The following is a 23,826-nucleotide window of genomic DNA, read 5'->3' as shown; positions in this document are numbered from 1 at the left end:
AAGTCAAGATTGGACGAAAATTAAACATTTCTATTTGGAATTAGTTTGACAACTCAATCATTTGTTGTTATTTTAATTTAGTATTCTCTCCATCTGCAGCATTTTTTGATACTTTTACCCTAAATAAAAAAGGTCTTAAGTTTTTAATAGTGATATTTTTTTAATTTGCACTCTTCAATGTTGAGTGGTCTTATTTTTTTTGGTAATTACTGGGAAAATCCAGATTTAGTTGCGTTCTCAAAAAAAATCTTCCACACCGTTAGCTTTTTCACCAAAAATTATTAAATAGAAGTGATCCTTTTTAAATATTTAAATTTTGCTCACTAACTTTTTTTACAAATCTTTGATGCACAGCGAAGCAAAAAATAGTTCAAGTATCTTAGTTAACATAAAAACTTGTGTATCGTCCTCGCCTCAAAAATTTCTCATTAAATCGAGAGGCAAAATCATAGCATGAAATTTTTATTTTCTCAGAAATAACTTGAATAAAAAAAATATTTTAAAACATATTATTACGTTTATTTTTGTACGTTTGATTCTATAGGGCACTTTAAGCCGTTTTTGCGGTGCTGTACATTATTTTTCAAATGATTTGACTATTATTTTCATTAAAATTTTGAAGTTTTTTGTAGCCACCTGATTTTTCGGAACAATTATGAATAGAGGGCGACATAAACTTTGAAACATATTTGCAACGGCCAAGGGGTTTCCAGCAGTTTACATAAAAACTTGTTTATCCTCCTCACCTGCTGGATTACTGACCAGTCTGAATTGGATTGCCAGGATTACTAGCAATATGTCACGGATTACTTTTGCTTTCCCAGAATTGCTGGGGATTATTAGAAACTAAACGAAATTGCTCAAAATTGAAATGAATTACTTGGAATTAGTGTCTAGCTTCCAGTATATTTTAAATGAAGTTTATTGATTATTTCTGAATCCATATTTTATTTTATTTTTTCTCACAAAGCATGGCTGAATTGTATAATAATATAATTATATGAATTATACAGAGCGTATTCAGAATTTCGAAAGAAAATGAGAATCCGCGCATCCGAATTCGCTAATAAGCTTTCTACACAGATATTTTTACAGAATTCGGTAAAATTTTACCGATTTTTCAACTGATAAACGATCGGTAATCCGTTCGGTTAAAGTTCACTATTCGTTTTGTATCGAGTTACCGATTGATTGATAAACTGTGTACCTTTTCATTGTATAAATAACCGAATGATCTGTAAATCTTAACTGGTTTTTTGGTAAAACAAGACTGTTTTTTTCTAGCTTACTGAATTTCAGTAGTTTGTGAAGGTAGAATTTGAGGTTATGAAAAGCCAGTTTTATTTAAGAGCGAGTTTTTCACCAGTGTGTAACAGGTCATATCGAGGTGCTCCGATTTGGACGAAACTTTCAGCGTTTGTTTGTCTATACATGAGATGAACTCATGCCAAATATGAGCACTCTGTGACAAATGGAAGTGGGGTTAAACGGGCATTGAATTTTGAGGTTAAAAAAACATGAACAATCATAAAAGTGCTCCCATTTGCGTAAAACTTGATCAATTCCAACTCTCTTAGATGCATTCGAAAGGTCTTTTGAAGCACATCAACCAAAATTGTGAGATCACGGTCTCATGAACCCTCCTTGTAACACTTTGTCTCGCTTGTCCCCTCTAGAGCGTGACGTACTTTATGGATGACGCCTTATTTTGTAGTTAAATAACAAACAATGCGCTGTTTTGAAATAATATTTGCGGTCTCATTTTGAGCCACCAGCCAATAAAATAAAAATGTACAAAAAAAGAGGTTTTTTTTAAGTTGTTCGAACACTTAGTGCTCAAACTCAACCCAATTACGAATCATCTCTGCGATACGGCTTTACGCAGTAGGCCTGGCCGCTTTAACGCTTGTGATGTTTCAATGCATTCTAATGCAATGGCACACTGCAAATGTTAATAAATGACAAGAAGAGTGCTAGGCGTCATCTAACCTAAGGCACTCTCCAGGATCCCTTCGAAAGATTGGCTGCGCTAGGGTCTGATTAGATTAGATTAGATTAGATTACAACATAAAATGGTTCACCTTATCTTAATCTCACAAGTACCTACTATTTGAATCTCAAATAAGTTTTTATAAACTTTTAAATTTGATTGTTAATAATTTCCAAAAAAAATCTGTTTCGATTATTTCAAGCTATGCTGAAAACAAATAGTTGGCACTAGTGATCATTAATTTGGATGTTTTAATTCAGTAAAACATACAAAAAAAGAAGGCAGAAAAGTATGTAAAAATCACAAAGTCTTAAACTACGACAAAAATACGAAAAAAAATCACACTTTTTCGTGTTTTTCAGTCAAACTCGCGAACAAAGTTAAATGCATGCAGACTGACGTTTCTGCAAAACAAACAAAGCAGGCAAACTGCCAAACTGTTCAAATAAGGCAAGTTTTATCATTTGTTTACCGTAGTCTAACACCTCATTTAGCAATGAAAACATAATTTAAAAAGGGTGAAATATTTCCGAATTTGTTTCCATTAACGAAGTTGACTTTATAGCTGTCGGCCACCATTGCTAGTACCAACCACTAGAGTCTTCCTTTTTATCTACAAGGACTTCTCCAACCTGGGCTCCTAAGTGTATGAAAGTATGGCACGGAGCGATGGCGCCGAATAACCATATTTACACAAAGATTTTTTTTTGATTGTGAATCCAGTGCGCGGTCCAATTGATCCACACGAGTGGGACTGATCATTTTTTATGAAATTAGGCTTCTTTTTTTTTAGAATAAAAAAATATTTTTTTTAAATGGCAATTTTATCATATATTTTGTTGAAAATTAATTTTCTAATGTTTTTTAGCAAAGTTTTATTGATTTTTAATGTTCCGTCAGTGGGGGTGACTATGGGTCAAAAAACTATACACCTCTCGTAATTTCTTAATAACAAAAACAATTTGAATAACATCGAAAATCTTTTATCGTAGAATTGTTTTTAGATATTTTACTAACATTTTCCCAAAATATGGTGTAATTTAAATGACAATCGTTTGAAAATTGACCCAATCTCACCCCTTTGAGGGGGTGACATTGGGTCAAGTGAAACTAAAATGATGCTCAAATACAAAGATATAGTAAAAACAAGTCATCCAACAGTGTTTCTTGTTCGAGGGAATCGTATTGACATGCTAAAATATTTGAAGTAGAGATTTTCAAACATTTGGGTACCTTTTTGATGAATTCAAACAAAAAATTTAATAATTTGATTTTTCGAGAGGTCATTTTTGGCCACAAACGTGCCTCTACTTTAGACAGTTGCTTAAATGACACGATTTGTTCTAGGAACGAGATTGTTTTCAGAAAAGGCATCTTAAGATGTCCCTTGCACAAACCTTTTAACATAATTTAGTTTCATTGAGAAGTATCTGAGAAATGGTAAAATCCGTAAAAAATCACTTTGGCCCAATCTCACCCTCCAGACTCAATGTCTGACGGTTCTTATTGACGTTATTATTTTAATTTGAACACTTTTGATCTTAAACTCGGTTCCCCTCTTTGATTTTCGTTAAAAAAGTGAGTTGTTCAGTCATAAAAAGTGATAAGTCAGGCAAATTTTTTTAATACTTTTTTATTCATATTTTTTGCAGCAGATGATTTTAAACAAATAAAAAGAGTCAATACTTATTTTTGCGTTATTTGGTGGCACTTGGGAAAATTTTATTTCAGAATCCGATCAAATAATTGTAAAGGAGATTTATGAACTAAAAAAAAAAAATGGTTTTGGACCAAATTTGAATTTTTGGAATAAAATAATACTCAGAAAAATTTTAAATTGTTGATACTTTGTAAAATAAACCAAGAAAAAAAAATCTCAATTATTTCCATCATACTTCATCATGTTATGGATTCACGTAATATAATGACTGCATAAATGTTGTTGAGTGAAATTATTGACTAGTATTTAATTTATGATATCATCATATTATGATTTTTTTAAACACTCCACGCAACTTGTTTGTTCAAGGCACACCCACATTTTATCACTCATTCCATGCAAAAAGTCGCAAAACCTACTAAAGGGTCACTTACTCACCTACAAAGCCCCTCTCACCCCAAACGAGAGTGAGAGTTCCTCTCAACTTTCCTCAATTTCCCACAACAAACACCGTTCACTCACTCTCACTCTCACCCATCGCTGGCGTCGCGACTTCTTCTCGCTGTCGCGTCGCAGGTGGGAAACGGAGGCGTGAAACTAGTTTGGTCACTCCGGCCGGTGGTCACCCCAAGCCGTGAGCGTGACAAAGTCGTTTGTCACAAGCCAGCCACAACTTGGTCGGATGCTGCAGCCCGGGAACTCTCGCCGATCTTCACCGCGGAGGGGGCGCGCGAAAGGTTTAATATAGAGCAGCCGGTCCGGGCGGACCCTAGCCCATTTGCCCGCCGTCACTACGCGCGATCGTGTCCGTCCTGTCAACGTTCTGCGACGCCGGAGAAAGGATCCATTTCGCGGGTGATCACGACCTCTCGGTTAATGAGGCACGATCGGTGGTGAAGGTGTGCAAAACGTCAAAAACAAAAGCCGAGATCGTCGCGACGCGAGGTGGAGATCGTGGACGAACAGAGAGAGAGAGAGAGAGAAAGAAGGGAAGAGATACGAAGATCGCGCGCGCTGTTGGGACCCTGCGACGCGCCAGCATCCAAGACCTGCATATCGGTTCGAGATCGCGAACGGTTCGGACGGGTTTCCGGTGGACCCCTCTCGTCAGGTGTTGAGCTTGGAAGTAGTGTCCGGAGAGATTCTGTGGGGTGTACCTTTGGGGTTAGTGTTGGGACCCCTCGAGAAGGTCGAAGAGAACGGGAAAGTTGGCACCCTCAAAGTGAAAGGGAAAGGAAGCGTGAAGGTCAAAAAGTGAGATTTTGGTGAAGAGCAATACAAAGTGCCTATTTGAACCAGTGTAGATCTGGTGAAGATCGCCGTTGAAGATCACCAACTGTTTCCGGAGACGGGGAGGGAAGGATCATGCTGAGTGGTGCTGCACCTGGCCACAACTGAACAACGACAACCAGCTTCAACAACAATCACCAGCGAAACAAAAAAACAAAAAACAAGAAGTGTGGATATACCATTGATGAACGTCTTGTGCAAACGGGGTAAGAGAATGGTTCGGAATAATTGGGACCCCCTCGGCTTGTGGAAATTTGCCTGCGGAACGAACTCGATTATAACCTGCCCGCAGGGGCCATTTTTGGACCCTCTGGTGGTCGTTCCGTTAATTTAACGCTTCTCGTCTTCGTTTTTTTTTCATCTTCATCACAACAATCCCACGTGGAGTTTGTTGGTGATATAAACTTGTACCTGTCCAAAAAAGGGCATTGCGTAACCACGTTTGTCTGTGTGTAGAGTTGAGCTTTGAACGCAAAGTGTGATAATTGATTTATGGACTTTCTTTTGCAACTTTTTTCACGTTGTTCACGTTGTGTTGCATTTTCATCAAATTGGTGCTAATATATGTGATTTAGACCCCCCAAAAAGGTGTACCAAATTGGGACTGTTATGCGAGATTTGGAGGGTCCCAAAGAGTGAAACTCTCCTTTTTAGCATGTAAAATGGGTGAAAAACAGTTTCCACATCAAGATTGGGAGAAAATGAGAATAATTGCCCCGTCGCTGTGATAATCGGCAGCGATATTCGGCGTGTTTTTCTCCTGACGGAAAATGTTTTTTGATCGATTACCCGTTAATAGTGCGACTAATAGTGCGTGTGTCGGGTGTTGGGCGTTTAAAAGGGAAACAAGCGGATCGCACCAATTGCAACGGAGTGCTTGTGTGTGATTATGATGATGGGAATAATTTTTCGTCTGTTTTTTAATCGTTCGCGTGGAAATGAAACTGTGGGATGTCGAGCGTTTTGTTTCCGGTAAAAAGGCGTTTGTTACGTGCTAAACTCTGTGATTATGTTTTTCACATGAATTATCAATTTTGGTGTAATTATGGAGATCGATTCGTTTTGAAAGTTGGACTGATGCTTTTGATTATCTGTTATTTAAAAGTAACTTTGTTTTTTGTAATAGAAAAATGTAAAGCATTGCGTATGAATCAGCTCAATATATCGTGTAATGATTCTAGTTTGTGAATAACAATTTTAAATGTTGAATTTGCATGCTTAATTCGTGATTATGAAAATGTTGTTATTCAGTGACAAATTGAACAGCTCCACTGGTTAGGTCATAAGCGCCAATTGTTAACAAAGCCGTTTTTAGATCGGTTCTCGATCAATTAATTAATTATTCATTTCAAATTCTTTAGATTGATCATCTGCATGTCTTTTAAATGCTTATTTCTGAAAAATAAACTATGCAAATTTGATTTATTTTAGAGAATAAAATACAAATCATTTTGAAAAACCTCAAATGGTGGCTTCTTTTTATTGGGATTTTCTGATCGATTTGGTGTCTTCGGCAAAGTTGTAGCTAATGATAAGAACTATTCAGACAAAAATAGCATAAGCATTTAGACAGCTTGAACTATTTTGAAAATTTCGAGACAACATGTAACTATTTGCAAAATAGTTCCAACTGTCAAAATGATATTCAGCCATTTTCTCGCGTTACTTCAGATATTTTAGAAGACAAAAAGTGCCAACTTTTGAGCAGTAGGAAATGCCTTTTGAGCAGTAGGAAATGCCGGACGTTTTGTTTTTAGTCAAGTTAGGCCGATGCAAATATTTAAAAAAGTTTTTGTCCCTCGGCCCTGGCCGAGGTCAAGGGGGGGGCTAAAAAATAAAAAAATATAAAAATTTAAATAACAAGCCATAGTCTTCACATTTAAATGAAAAAAGTGCTTTAAAATGCATTTTACACTAGATCAGTTGTTTTGCAATCATTAGTTTTCAAAAAATCTAAGATCTGACAAAATCAAAAATTGTATCGAAAAAAAAAAGATTTTGCATCAAAAATTTTCAAAAAATCTTAAGATTTTTTAATAAACCCAAACATGCTAAAAATGATTTTAAACGCAGGAGAATTGATTTTAATTTGATTTCAGCTGGTTGCACTTGAATTTTCATTGAAATTTTGAAGTTTATTGTAAAAATATTTTTTTTGCCCCCCTGATTTTTCGGGCCAATTTTGAAGGGGGTGGGGTGACAAAAACTTTTAAAAATATTTGTACCAGCCTTATGATTTTTTTTAAAAGGTTGTATTTTTTGGAAAGTATCAAAAATGCACAGAACAAATATCAAAACTAATTTTTTTATGCGATAGTACTTTTGTAAATTTTTGAGAATTTTTTTTTTTGTTTTTTAGTCGATTATTAAGTTAAACTATTCCCACTAGCGTGCCCAGGGTGGGGCAACATGGGGCAGTTGCCCCACCATCCTCGGAAATTTGTTCTAAAATTGGGCAGGGGGTGTCCATAAACGACGAAATTTTCAAAACTCTAATATTTTTGCCCCACCTTCCTTGAGGACCTGGGCACGCTAGTGACTATTCCCTTTTTTATTTTTAAAAATAGTATCCATTCTTTTCGACCATTGAAAAAAAAAAACAATCGAAAAGCAGAGATAATTCTCTACCATTAGGTTTTTTAGACCTTGTTGGTCCAACGTGCTGAAATAAAACCTTGCAAAAATGAAAAAATACAAAAAAAAGTTTTTGGAAGAGCTTATGTTCATCCCAACCCGATCAGACGGTAATAACTAAATTCATGCAATTTCAATAACAAATACTGTAAAAATAACAGAAATTGTTATGGATTCTTCTTGAAAAATCCATTTTTTCATAAGGGTTAAATAACAGTTTATGGTATCATAACAAAATTTGTTATTGGTCTGATATTGATTTGAAGCCAAAACAACTTTGGAATAACATTTTTTGTTATGGAAGAATACTGCCAACTGTTATTGGGATGATCGGATTAGTTGTTAAAATAACAAAAAATAATAACAAAGATTTGTTCGAAGAATAACTAAAAATGTTATTAGTCTGTTATTACAATAACAATCCAATAACAAAAAATCATAACGACGAATAACAAATCTTGTTATAAATAACATAAAATGTTATTGGCCTAGTATTTTCAAATATCAAAAAATGTTATTCCCAAGTTATTTCCGTCTGCTCGGGAATTGACTTTAAATTTTCAATCGATGATAAGTTGAACAGATTTTTAATGTATAAAAGTGAAACCTGTGTGAAATTTTGAACATTTTGAAAAAAAAATATCTTTAGATTTTTCAAATACCGACGCACATTTCAATATGGCAAAATAATATGATTTAAATGGAAAAGAAAATGCAAGAAATCTCTACAAACTTATGGAATTTTTGAAAACATTACTTAAAAGTTGTCATTTCATTATAAAAAATGTATTTGTTTTGTTTTTTCAATAATGTGTAATACGGTAGTGGATACAAAACAGGATCTTAAAAATATTTTTTTCTCACAGACTTTCCTAAACATGATCATTACTGGTTTTGAGAAGACCGGTCGGATAGAAATCTTCCAAAAAGATAAAATTGGCTTAGGCCTGCGTTATTTGAATGTTGAATTTTGCAAAGACATGGTCCTCCCCTTGAACTTTATTTCGTAGCATGGGATAACAAAAAAAATATGTAAAAAATGGAAATACTCAGGGAAGAATCATGTTCAGTGGATTGTAAACTGTTTAGAATACATTTTACTGCGTTTATTTCTGCATTTTTACCTTATGAAACACAGGTTTCAAGCTTTTCAGGGTTTTTTTTTAATAATTCGCTTTTGAACACATTACATTTTGAAAAACAAAAACAAACATATTTTACGTATTGTTGTATTTTACGTATTGTTATTATTAACGTTTCAGAAATAATGTCATTTTATTACGAATACTATTTTTAATATCTTAAAAACTACTGGTCAAAAGAAAAAGACTTCACTCATTGCACGCAACCCTTCAAAAATTAACAATTTTTTGGTGAATGAATCAGGTTGAAATTTAGGGTGATATTTTGGTAAAATCTCAAGATTATGTGGCTAGAACTGTCCTTTAAAAGAATAATGACAATATCTCTGAAGCTATAACGTATCTCTGAAGCGTAATGACAATATCTCTGAAACGATAAGTTCTTCAAACAGTATTTTTGTATTTCCGTTTTTAGGAACTTCATAATAATTGTTATTTTAGACCAGCTTTTCAGTAATAATGTTTTGTTTGAAAAAAAAAGCTTTTAAAAAGCTAAACGTTTAAACTAGAGCGTCCAATTCCCCGGGGTTACAAAATTCCCGGGAAACGGGAAATTTTCAACAAATTTCCCGGGAAATTTGAAATTTAACGAAAATTATTCTAATCCTGTTCTGATTAATCTTCTGCAACGAAATTGTATAGAACAACAACTTTAATGGTCAAAATGAGTGTGAGGATCAATTAATGGCTTGACTGCTTGTAAAAAATCATGCAACTTTGAGAAAATATATAAACTTTCTAATTTTGAAATCATTCAAATCGTCCCAAATGAAAAAAAATATTATTAGTATTTTTGTTGAGAAGGATTTTTTTTAAATCAATGTGTTTGGACAGTGTAAATCTATGCTCCACAACCATAAAATTGCTTTTAAATTTGTCTCAGTGACCATAAAGTTAAAATAAAAAAAAAACCAAAAAATCAACATGTGAATAAATAAATAATCATTGAATTTTACTTAAAAATCTTATTTCTAGCACTTTTTAACCTTAAACACTATTTTTCAACTTGAAAATTTGATACGAAGTTGTTTTTAAATTGTTTTTCATGGTTTTATGATACATATTACTTTAGTTATATGGTATTCAGCCTAATAAATCAATTAGATTAAAATAATGTTGAGCATTTAAAAGTGGTTGAAATTCAACGATATTTTTTTCATATATAACCCTCTTACGCCCTTGGTAGCTCACGTGTTTCATAAATTTTTAACTTCAATCTGTAATTTCTCGAATACTAAGAAACAAATTCTTCTTACACAAACCTTTTTTAAAAATTTAATTATATCAGTTCAGTTTCCATCCAACATGTTCAAGGTAAAAAAAAGTCAAACAAATCTCAATGTTGATCTTGGTCGGAAGATGTAAATATCTTATTTTCAAATGATATAACAAAAAAAAACATTAAAAAAGGTTGTCAAAAATAAAATAGTTTCTATTCATTCCATAACAGCGTAAGTTTTCTTGTCCAACATATAAGCAAACAATATTCCTAGTGGTGAATGCATCAGAAATAAATATTATCTGAATTAAATCTTGACATGAAATTTACAGACAAGCTGATTTGTTAAAATGAACAGTAGATGGAACTAAAAAAAATCAAATCTCCAATTATTATTTTTTGTATAATTTCAAAACATTGGTGCCAAAAAGGTAGGAAAATGTTTACTTCTGCTTGTATTTCGGGAATTCCCGAGAAATTTACAAATTTCCCGGGAAACGGGAAATATTTTTTTCCGGGAAATCCCGGGATGGGAAATTGGACGCTCTAGTTTATACTGAAAATAAAGGTAGTCGCAAATATTTTCAATAACTTATAAAATGTTTCAAATTAAGAAATTTCATTACTTCAAGGAAGTATATTGTTGTACACTTCTATTTTTTTGCGGGTTTAACATTATTTCAAATATTTTGTATAATATTTTTAGTATCAGAATCATTGTTTTTTTTTTAAATAAATTGTTGTGTTAAAGAAGTTAAGTTTTAAAAAACTTGCAACAACCAAAGAAATTTGAACTTTTTAGAGTTAATCAAGGTTTTTAAATGCAATCGACAAAAACAATTACAATACAAATAAAAACAAAACAAAAATTAAATTAATTAGCACATTTACATGAATCTTATTTGCAACACTGGTTTTTAAATTGTTTATTTTTAAAGAACTTTCTAAAAACTATGAAAAAATAGTTAACTTTTTTAACTTCTACCAAACATAAGTTCCGGCCCGCCACTGCTTCAGAAAAATAAGATCTTGCCCGCAGGGCCAAAAGGCTGTAAGAAAATCCGGTATATCTGTGTTGTTGAATTTGACTACGTTGGAAACATTACAATGTTGTCAAATTCGACAACACAGGATTTCTATCCATGCAGTTGATTGCATGTAAACCTCCATTCAAATTCAGTGCAGACGTGAGCTATCAAAAGTGACGATAAACTTATAAAATATGTACAATGGCCTTATAAATGCCAATCAATTTTCACTAGGATAATGAAACCTGCAAAATCAAGAAAATAAAGAAAACAAATAATTCTGTTGGACTTTAAAAAACTTTTTTTTTCGCTGGTGTTAGGGAATGCCCAAAGAAAATAGATAATTTTCCGCCAAGTTACACCATTCGCTACCCCTACTTTCAACGTGGTTGTTTTGCAGACTAAGACACCGCGCGCACCAACTATACCTTGAACTTGCACCGCGCAAAGACCTCGGTCTCTACTTGACGCGGACCACCTAATCCACCCTGACTTAACGACCTGTGCGCTACTGCTTGCATTGCGGTTCGGCACCCTCCAACGCCAAGAGTAATGAAGACAACCTGAGAAGCACCTGCTGCTGCTGCTGCTTGTACATGTGACAAAATGGTTTAACAGTTCGTTAACGACGCACAAGTGAAATAATTTTGCCTGGGCGCGGTTGTCTCGAAAGTGGTCAACAGGTTCCGTGGGGGGAAAATTATGACCACCTGGTGGCGGTGGTGCAGGTCCCACAACACTACGTCACGTAGCGATTGAAGACGAAGAAGTTGGCGGAGGTTGTGGAGGAGTTGTTGTGTACAACAACACCAGCATCACTAGCAAAAGATGAGGTGCGGAGACGATAATAATGAAAATGCAATTGCAATTTATTCGGTTTGCGTCGCCACCGTCTGGGAGGCTCCACGGATTCGGCGTAGTAATTTAACTGATAAGAAAGAGCAAGGTGGGATCATTAGCAAATTTTATAAATTACTTTTAAATGTAAACATCCTTTGAAAGAACGAAAATAATAATAATAATAATAATAATAATAATAATAATAATAATAATAATAATAATAATAATAATAATAATAATAATAATAATAATAATAATAATAATAATAATAATAATAATACTAATAATAATAATAATAATAATAATAATAATAATAATAATAATAATAATAATAATAATAATAATAATAATAATAATAATAATAATAATAATAATAATAATAATAATAATAATAATAATAATAATAATAATAATAATAATAATAATAATAATAATAATAATAATAATAATAATAATAATAATAATAATAATAATAATAATAATAATAATAATAATAATAATAATAATAATAATAATAATAATAATAATAATAATAATAATAATAATAATAATAATAATAATAATAATAATAATAATAATAATAATAATAATAATAATAATAATAATAATAATAATAATAATAATAATAATAATAATAATAATAATAATAATAATAATAATAATAATAATAATAATAATAATAATAATAATAATAATAATAATAATAATAATAATAATAATAATAATAATAATAATAATAATAATAATAATAATAATAATAATAATAATAATAATAATAATAATAATAATAATAATAATAATAATAATAATAATAATAATAATAATAATAATAATAATAATAATAATAATAATAATAATAATAATAATAATAATAATAATAATAATAATAATAATAATAATAATAATAATAATAATAATAATAATAATAATAATAATAATAATAATAATAATAATAATAATAATAATAATAATAATAATAATAATAATAATAATAATAATAATAATAATAATAATAATAATAATAATAATAATAATAATAATAATAATAATAATAATAATAATAATAATAATAATAATAATAATAATAATAATAATAATAATAATAATAATAATAATAATAATAATAATAATAATAATAATAATAATAATAATAATAATAATAATAATAATAATAATAATAATAATAATAATAATAATAATAATAATAGGGTAATTCTCCGCCAACTCACACAGCAGTTGCCCCGACCCCTCTTCGATTTGCGTGAAACTTTGTCCTAAGGGGTAACTTTTGTCTCGATCACGAATCCGAGGTCCATTTTTGATATCTCGTGACGGAGGCGGTATGACCCTCCATTTTTGACATGCGAAAAGAGGTGTTTTCAATAATTTGCAGCCTGAAACGGTGATGAGAAAATTTGTGTCAAAGGGACTTTTATAAAATTAGACGCCCGATTTGATGGCGTACTCAGAATTCTGAAAAAACGTATTTTCATCGAAAAACACTAAAAGTGTTGAAATTCTCCATTTTCCGTTACTGACTGTAAAATTTGGAACATGTCATTTTATGGGAAATTTATATTCTTTTCGAATCTACATTGTCCCAGAAGGGTCATTTTTCATTTAGAACAAAATTTTCATTTTAAAATTTCGTGTTTTTCTAATTTGCAGGGTTATTTTTAGAGTGTAACAGTGTTCTACAAAATTGTAGAGCAGACAATTACAAAATTTTGATATATACATAAGGGGTTTGCTTATAAACATCACAAGTTATCACGATTTTACGAAAAAAAGTTTTAAAAAAGTTGGTCGTCATCGATCATGGCCGTTCATGGTCACCCGCGACAGACACGGACGACGAAACAAAGAGAAACGCAAAAAGTAACTTTTTCAAAACTTTTTTTCGTAAAATCGCGATAACTTGTGATGTTTATAAGCAAACCCCTTATGTCTATATATCAAAATTTTGTAATTGTCTGTTCTACAACTTTGTAGAACATTGTTACACTCTAAAAAATAACCCTGCAAAGTTAGAAAAACACGAAATTTTAAAATGAAAATTTTGTTCTAAATGAAAAATGACCCTTCTGGGACAATGTAGATTCGAAAAGTACATTAAATTTCCCATAAAATGACATGTTCCAAAATTTTTACAGTCGAGTAACGGAAAATGGGAGAATTTTTAAAACTTTTTTAGTGTTTTTTTCGATGAAAAATACGTTTTTCGGAATTCTGAGTACGCCATCAAATCGGGCGTCTAATTTTACATAAAAGTCCCTTTGACACCAAATTTCTATCTCATCACCGTTTCAGGCTGCAAATTATTGAAAAACACCTCTTTTTTCGCATGTTCAAAAATGGAAGGGGTCGTACCGCCCTCCGTCACGAGATATCAAAACGGACCTCGGATTCGTGATCAGGGACAAAAGTTACCCTTAGGACAAAGTTTCACGCAAATCGAAGAGGGTCGGGGCAACTTTTCCCGATTTCGTGTGAGTTGGTAGAGAATTACCTAATAATAATAATAATAATAATAATAATAATAATAATAATAATAATAATAATAATAATAATAATAATAATAATAATAATAATAATAATAATAATAATAATAATAATAATAATAATAATAATAATAATAATAATAATAATAATAATAATAATAATAATAATAATAATAATAATAATAATAATAATAATAATAATAATAATAATAATAATAATAATAATAATAATAATAATAATAATAATAATAATAATAATAATAATAATAATAATAATAATAATAATAATAATAATAATAATAATAATAATAATAATAATAATAATAATAATAATAATAATAATAATAATAATAATAATAATAATAATAATAATAATAATAATAATAATAATAATAATAATAATAATAATAATAATAATAATAATAATAATAATAATAATAATAATAATAATAATAATAATAATAATAATAATAATAATAATAATAATAATAATAATAATAATAATAATAATAATAATAATAATAATAATAATAATAATAATAATAATAATAATAATAATAATAATAATAATAATAATAATAATAATAATAATAATAATAATAATAATAATAATAATAATAATAATAATAATAATAATAATAATAATAATAATAATAATAATAATAATAATAATAATAATAATAATAATAATAATAATAATAATAATAATAATAATAATAATAATAATAATAATAATAATAATAATAATAATAATAATAATAATAATAATAATAATAATAATAATAATAATAATAATAATAATAATAATAATAATAATAATAATAATAATAATAATAATAATAATAATAATAATAATAATAATAATAATAATAATAATAATAATAATAATAATAATAATAATAATAATAATAATAATAATAATAATAATAATAATAATAATAATAATAAGTAAATTGGCAGATTTTGTGTCAGAAAAAAGTGTAATAAAAATGTTTTACCTCTATGATTGTGTAAATTTACATCTGTTTATGTGTGATTTTACTTATTCCACATGATTTGAGGTAAAATCACACCTGAATAGAAGTAATATTCACCCATCACATTTTCAACTTTCCAAAATCCAGTTTTGTTAGCTGTATAAAGTAAAATATTGTTAAATGTCACAAAGTTTTATTAGACGATTTCATTAGGTTTTATCCGTTGACAAAAATCGGTTCCTTCTAAATTAGTTGAAATTGTGATGTTTTAGCAAAACGAAAGCATTCTTGGGATGGTTATTGCGTTACCAAATTGGCACATTTTTGGATTGAAAACTCGTTGAACAGGTCAAGTGTGCATGATGAAAGCTGATTTTGAAAAACATAACAATCTTTAAAATCATTAAAAATAGTTTTAGGGTTCTTCAAAACGCATGTGTCCGTTATTTTTATATTTCTATACCAGCTATGGCTTTAGCCCGGAATCCGCCCCCAAGCTCCGGCCCTGATGTATAAGATGACATGAATGACATCTCTTGAATTATGGCGCAAATTGACAAATTTGACTTGTCAATTCAAAAAATAATATAGTTTTTAAAAAAATATATGAAAAAGTAATCATTTGACCATTTTAAATGGAGAAATTCATATTGATTGTTATTGAAATCTCAACTTTTTCACTCAGTTGAAGTAATGAACATGCTCAACCAAAAAATTGAAGGGATTCAAAAATTAACCAAAATAAAATTGAATTAAAAACATTGAAGAATTGCAATCATCTTGGGTTTGATAGTTTAACCCTCTACAACCCAACCCCTCCTCTAGACAGGCTTTGATCTAAAAATTGATCTTTAAAAAACATTGCAAATATTTTTTTTTGAAAATCTATGGATTGGATGTTTTACTTGTCTTATACGGTTTTTAAAATGTCATTTTTTATAATTTTTGTTGGGTCTCAGACTATGCCTCTACGCTTTTTTTTACAATTTAAATTATTGTGGTGCCATTCTGTATTAGGATAAACTTAACAAGATAAATGAAAATTAAAATACTATAAATAAAACAAGAAAAATATAAATTAGGAAATGTACAATTTTTCGTAGAACAAATATTGCTCAAAATGACCTACTGAACACGGGAAAAAAAAATTAGGCGTTAGAGGGTTAAATATCTTGCAATCTTATGACATGTTTGAAAAACCAAAACATTAATTTAGTTTGAATCTTAGAGAAAATATAAAGTTATAAATTTATACCTTGCAATATAATTATTTTACTAAACATTTGTGAAGGAAAGACCAAATTTTGAATGTGTTTGTAAAATTAGTGGAGTGGATTGCAACATTTTTTGTCTATTTCGGAAACACTCTTTAAATTTGTTATCTTAAGTGAATCGTTTGTATGCCGTCAAGATAAGTGTCTAGCTCGAAAACAATATTGAAAATTATTATTTTTCGATACAAGTGTAAAAAATCTGAACTTTTCATTTCTCCATTGGATGCTGAATTAGTAGTTAACGCATCAAGTTGCAAAAACAGGATTTTTTTCAGCACGTGTCTTACATTCACCCAACGAGGTTCACCGAGTACGACAAGTGTTGAAAAAAAAAATCAAATATGGCAACGAGTTCCTTGCAACATTTTTTGCAATTTTTGCAAGTCAAAATGCATGCATTTTGTCAATAAATCGTTTGAATAAAAAAAATGTTTAAAACAGTTACTTTTTGAACCAAGTGCTGAAAAGTTCAACTTTTCAGCACCCATTTCAGTGCTGAAAAGTAGAACTTTTCAGCATTCATTTTGAAAAGTGTTGCTATTCGATTCTGTTATTTTTGGTACAGAAAAGTAGGCTTTTTCGTCGTTCAAGAATGACAGGAAAAGTAAGTAGTTTCACGACGGAATTGCTTTTTTTTGCAATTCCGAATAACGCTTTTTGAATAGAATTTTAAGTCAATCGTCTATTTGTTTTGACGAAATGACCTACTTTTCTCAAATCGTATAGTAATACATTTCGAAACGTCATGCAAGAATGACAGGAAAAGTAAATATTTTCATTTATCACAATTCCGTCGTGAAACTACTTACATTTTCTGTCATTCTCGAGCGACGAAATGGCCTACTACCAGGCCCGTAGCCAGGGGGGGGGCTTCCGGGCTGCAGCCCCCCCCGAAATTTTTTCAAATTTTTTTTAAAATTGAACTACCTTAAAAAATCTTAAATCAATGATTGTGTGTTCTCTTCCCAGAAATAATTTGTAAGATAGAGAATCAAGAATTGATTGATCAAACTAAGTAATTTGCCTGTCCATTGCCGGGCTCAGTTTTTGTAGATTATGGATCCAAAATTTGGATATTTAAAAATTGAGCTGCAGATTTGAACATTGTTCCATTCAGTAACATCTCATTTATCTTGTAGTTTTACCATTACATTGGTTAGGATGGTCCAAATCTGGGCTTACTTGGGGCTATCCCCTGAAATCAAAGATTTACGCATCACTAGCCTAAGTTCCAAAATTTGAGCATTTTCTGACCACTGACCACCAAGTTTGGGCAAAATCGTCAAATTGTATGGAGAAATGCCACTGTTTCAGTTTTTGACCAATGGAAGGCGCAATAACTATCCAGTTCTTATCAATTTTCAGAACTAATATCTTCTTTAAATTTGGAAAAACTTTCCCGAAGACACCTTATTTTTTTGGGTTTTTTTGTTAAAAAGTTATTAACCTTCGAAAATAGCAATTTCTACATAGAAGGCTACATAGAAATAATTACCGTCATCTGGGGTGAATCGGGATACAGTCTGAATAGGGACAGCCAAAATCCTTAGATCTTGTTGTCTTATTTTTGATTGTAGAACTTAAGTATGACCCCTGAAGAACCATAAAATAATTTAGAATTTTTGAATTCAATGTGGCGGTCAAAATGGAGGTCAAAAAATATTTCTGGTGTTTTTTTAAAGGTCTAATAAACCAAATTTCCAGTTTTTGCTTTTTGAGTGCTTTTGAAACCGTCAGGGGTATTAAAAAACACCCAAAATGCAAAAACTTGGTGTATTGGACCATTAAAAAAACAGATGCCGAATTTGATGTTAAAAACAAGCAAATAAAACATGCCGATTTCATTTGTTCCTGATTCGGTTATCCGAAGTCCTTCGAACTTCGGATAATCGAAACTTTGGATAATCGAAGCTTCGGCTAGTCGAATTTGGATTGTAAAATTAATAGCCCTCCTTTATTTTCATTAAAACCTTTAAACTGTTAATACATGTTTTTTCTCTACATTTTTCAAAATTTATCACAATTTCTCAAAAATATTTAGATTTTGTTTTCAAAAACGAAAGCATTTAATATGAAAAACATTTGAGTGAATTTTGACTATTATCAGAAATACAATTCTAATTTTATCGTTTTGGTTTTAAGAATATGGTTAGTTACATATCTAAGACCTTAGAGAAAAATGCTTGAGAAATATCTGTGTGTATTTTTTATTACTTTTTCGTAAACCTTTTTTCCGAAACCACTCGTCCAAAATGCTTTCTTTTGGTCACATTTTTTAGTTTCCACCGTGGCCAATCTCCAAGTTTTATTTAATATATCAAAAATCGGAAGATCAACTAAGTGAATACTTATTATCAACTAATTTTCACTTTGTGCATGAGCTTGCGATTTTTAAAGGAAGAAATAAAATGATAAAAATATTCAAAACGTTGAAAAAATTTAAGCTTGGGTTCAAAAACTCTGAAATTAAATTAATTAAACATCACTTTCAAATTATATAATTTCTGATCAATAATTCATTTTTAAACTATTTAATTTCTATTTTTTGGATTTTACAGATTAGAATTTGCATTTTGAAAATTTTTAAATTTCTTTATTATTTTTTTATATTTTCTTATTTCAGAATATCAATTGTAAATATTTTCCAAAGTTTATGTTGCCACCTTTTCAAAATGGACCAAAAAACAGAGAGCAAATACAATATTTAAAAAAAATAGCTTCACAATTTTAATGGAAATAACTTATTTCGATTAAGTCTTTTTAGGACCAGCGACCAGGTCGGTCCGGAAAACAAATTTGAAATGTTTTTCCTGCTTTGATAATCATATACGACATGTTTGGGCACGTTTAAAAATATTTAGAATTTTTGTAACATGTCGCGGAACCGCGGAAAGTTTTTTCTCACGAAAAAAGGATTTCGCCATCAGCTAGATATTTTGAAAACTAATGATGCAAAACAACTGTACTGATTTTAAGTGTGTTTTGAACACTTTTAAAATAATAAAACCATAGCTTGTAGTTTTGATTTGTAACCCTCTCAACTTTGGTCAGAGTTTAGTGACATAAACTTCAGAATAATATTCGCAACGGCTAATTGAAGACTTAAAAATTTTACACTTTCAAATTTCTAAATTTTCATAATTTTTGATTTAAATTTTTTTTGTATAATACAAAGAAATGCCAGAAATCAAAAATAAAAATAATAAAAACATAAAAAATTTAAGATAACAATTCAACAGAATAATATCAAAAAATTTGAAATTCCAAAAATTAAAAAATCTAAAACTGAAAAATTAATAAAATAATTGATACTTAAGAAATCCTAAACTAAAAAAAAATATCATTTTAAAATTAAGTTATTCAAAATCCAATAAATTATGTTTTTTCAATCTTAATTTTTGGATGCTTTAAATATTTTTATGTTTGAATTCTAGTATTCCTAAATTAATTTATATTTACCAGAAAATTAAGTGATTTTTGTAATGGCTTTTCCCTTATTTCAGCATTTTAAGATTCAGCGTTTTGATAGTCAGCTTCATGAGGCAATTCTTCAATGTTATTTAAGCGAATACATTTTTTTTAAACGTTATTTTCAGTCGCATCCAAATAAACAAATCAAAATCTCATCAACACATATTGCTCCCGAAGAAATATCAAACGACGCTTTTTGTTTCTGTTCCTTTTCAGCTGCGTACCGCTTAAGAGAAGTCTTTTCGTAAACCTTTTCTTGACCGTTCCTTGAGATTTTTTTGTATGGAGTTTTAAGAGTCTCCGTACTACAGGACATTTTTTTAAATTTTCGTTTGAAAGTAAAATATAGTTCTTGTAGCAAAATTCAGACTAAGATTTGATTTACAGGAAAAATGTTATTGATTTAAGAATTCTTACATAAAGTATTGTTTACTTTTAAAACAAAAATTTAAGATTATAATTACACATGATAATTTCAAAAAAATCAGAAATTCCAAAAATGAAAAAAATCAAATACATAAAACATATAAAATAATTACAACTAAAAAAATCTTTAAATTATAAAAAAAACATTTTTTATCATTTTTAAATAAAGATATTCAAAAAATAATTTTCAATCATTTCAATAAATTATGTTTTAATAATCTTATTTTTTTGCTGCTTCGAATATTGGTATGTTTGAATTCAAGTGCAGACTAAGATTAGATTTACAGGATAAAACTAATCAATTTATGAATTCTTACATAAAGTTTTCTTTATTTTTAATTTAGCAAGGTTTCGTAAATATAAAATTTCTAAACCATAAAATGTGCAGGATTTTGTTCCTAGAGTCAAGATATTGCTTGAACAAACATCGATTTTAATAAATGGTTACAATCCTAAATTATTAAACATGTATATAGATTAAAATTTTATTAAAAAATTATCTTTAGAATTGAGATCTGATTAAATTTTTTTGTCATGTTTTAAAATTTTATTTTTGCTCAAATTCTGGACGAATTTTCAGAATACAATGAGTAATGAATTTGAAAATGGCGTTTAGTCGGAATATTAAAGTTAAACATGATTCGTTTTAATGTTTGATGCAATCGAGGAAGATTTTAACGGTTACATATGCATTTAAAAATGGTTACATATGCATTATTAACAACTCTTCCAGTGAATATTTTGGCGTTAAAAATTAATTTAATACATTTTATCTAAATTTTTTAACACATTAAAATTAAACACAGGCACTGATTTTTTTTCTTCAAATATATATTTATTATAGGCCTACACAGAAAAAAATGTGAATTTACTCGACACGGAAAAAATGAATCACATGTAAACTCAGTTGATGTAAACTTGAGATTCGACGTATTTTTTTTTTGTTGCCATGGAGACACTTCAGAAGCTGAAATTTCAACGATTATATTTTTTTGTATTTCATTAAAATTATTTATTTTTGAGAGCACCAGGAGCTTCGCAAAATATGAAATGGCTTCAATAGCTTAGAACAATTAAAATAAAACATTGTTTAAGTTTGTTTATAAAATTTTAAGAAAAACAAATATTCCAGTTATGAGTTTTATGTTGTGCTAGAAAAAATGAAAAATGTTAGATAAACCATCACAATTATCACACAGCTGAAAATGTTAATCCAGACGGTTTAAAATTTCTCTCAGTATAAAATACAGAAAACATAATACTTATGGTTAGATAAATCGATATTTCTTTTAAAAAAAATTATGCTTTCAAAAATTTGATTCAAGTTAAGTATATTTTAAATTTAGCAACGTTTATCACGAAATTGGATTACAATCAAACAATTCAAGAAAATGTAAAAAAAAACACTTTCTCTACTCCTTTAATACAAACTAGCTGTTAAAATAAAGAAAAAAATGACGAACGAGTTTCTTCAATAAATACATTGATAACTTAATATGAAAATCTTCGAAAACTTTTTTGCATACATTACATTAAAATTTTACAATTCATCTCAATAATTATACCACAAACCAAGTGATGGTATAAATGATTTGCTGATTTTTATACTCCTTGAATTTTTGCACCCAAGCCCCCCCCGAACAAAAATCCTGGCTACGGCCCTGCCTACTACTCAGCACTTGTGTCGAAAAGAAACATTTTTCAATATTTTTTTTATTTGATCGGTGAATTTTCTTAACACATGGATGTTTGACATAAAATTCCATTCAAAAAGCGTTTTTCGGAAGTAAAAAAATGTTGCAAAACTTGATATTTTCAGCACTTGTCGTATTTATCCAACTAGGTAAACCTCGTAGAAGAAGACTCTACTCGTGCTAAAAAAAACGTCTTTTTGCAACTTGTTCCATAATAGTAGTTTATGCAACAAGTTGCAAAAAAAGGATTTTTTTCAGCACGAGTCGTACATTTATCCAACGAGGTTCACCGAGTTGGATAAATACGAAGAGTGCTGAAAAAATCAAGTTTTGCAACGAGTTCCATACAACATTTTTTGCAATTCCGAAAAACACCCATTGAGTGAAATGCTAAAAAGTTCACTGAAATTGGTGCTGAAAAGTAGAACTTTTCAGCATTTATTGTGAAAAGTGTTGCTATTCGATTCTTTTATTTTTGTTCTGTACCAGTTCTGTAGGCTTTTTCGTCGTTCAAAAATGACAGGAAAAGTAAGTAGTTTCACGACGGAATTGCAAAAATTACTATTTTAGTTTAGATATTTTTGAGCATGAGCATGAGCATGAGCATGAGCATGAGCATGAGCATGGTTGACTGCCAATGAGCTGCTACTCCGTTATTGACGGATCAGCTGAAGTTACACAATGAACCAACAGATGAGTAGTGGGAGCTAATCATCCTCACTTTATAACCCCTGAAGATCTCTGCTTTATGTCAATACCGGCGCCCCCCCAAGGAGATGCAGTTCAACAAAGGTAGGAATGTTAGTCCGATAGTTGAAGTTGCAGACTCATCAGACACAGAGTTTGTCGCTCTATACCTGTTGACACCGCATGAGACCGTTGAATCCACAGCATCTCCTTCAAGCATCACGGGAAGTTGGGGAATTGTGTTAGTAGGGGAAGGAAAGGGAAGGTCAGGATTCATCATGGTAGATGATATGACCAGAAAGTGAACTGTGAACCATAATCGTTGCCTTCTGAGCTACGACGCTATGAGAAGGACTTATCATTCGCGTATTTTTTTACTTCTTACCACCGGCGTGCCATCCGAGCAACGATGCTTTGGGATGGGCTTTCAAAACGAAATGAAATTTGAATTAACGCACTTTTACTTCTTACCGTCCTCGTGCCATCCAAGCCACGATGCTAAGGGAAGGGCTTTCAAAACAAAATGAAATTTTAGCAACGTATTATTCGTTATCATATAAACCTCAAATAGTGCTGATACACCGAACTGTTTCAATCGATTTAATGAAATTCTTCGCGCATGACTTCTTTGCAACAAACTTCACCACGAATTTACCCAGTCCGGACCGCGAACAACTGGCTCAACAAAAGAAAGAAAATATATACACGACGACGCAAAGCCTTCTTTCAATAAATTCAAGAATTTTCTAGCACTTTCTCACGGATTCTCGCGAGTCGATTCTTCAACCGATCTCCCCCACGAACACCACGCGACTCACTATTTTAGTTTTGATATTTTTGACGATAAAAAATAGTTTGGTAGAAAAAGTTATAGTAGTTTCACAACAGAATGGCAAAAAATGCTTTTTGTGTACACAGAAAAAAAATCATGGTAATATTACATCTCGGAAGGGGTACATCTTTTATGTCAGAAAAAAGGTGTAAATTTACCTC

The 23,826-nt window shown here is 30.0% G+C and overlaps 1 protein-coding gene across 2 annotated transcripts in view; it reads left to right on the top strand.

The window, feature by feature from the left end:
* Window positions 1–4,353: 4,353 nt before the first annotated feature.
* The window catches only part of LOC6049362, a 49,184-nt gene continuing 29,711 nt past the window's right edge, over window positions 4,354–23,826 (top strand). For both annotated transcript variants that reach the window (XM_038256742.1, XM_038256740.1), the window contains exon 1: window positions 4,354–5,146. The gene's annotated coding sequence lies outside the window, so the exon portion shown is untranslated. The remainder of the gene's footprint in view (window positions 5,147–23,826) is intronic.

The sequence above is a fragment of the Culex quinquefasciatus genome, chromosome 2, assembly GCF_015732765.1.
Source record: "Culex quinquefasciatus strain JHB chromosome 2, VPISU_Cqui_1.0_pri_paternal, whole genome shotgun sequence".
Classification (NCBI taxonomy): Eukaryota; Metazoa; Arthropoda; class Insecta; order Diptera; family Culicidae; genus Culex; species Culex quinquefasciatus.
This window is presented reverse-complemented; position numbering and strand designations above follow the sequence as displayed.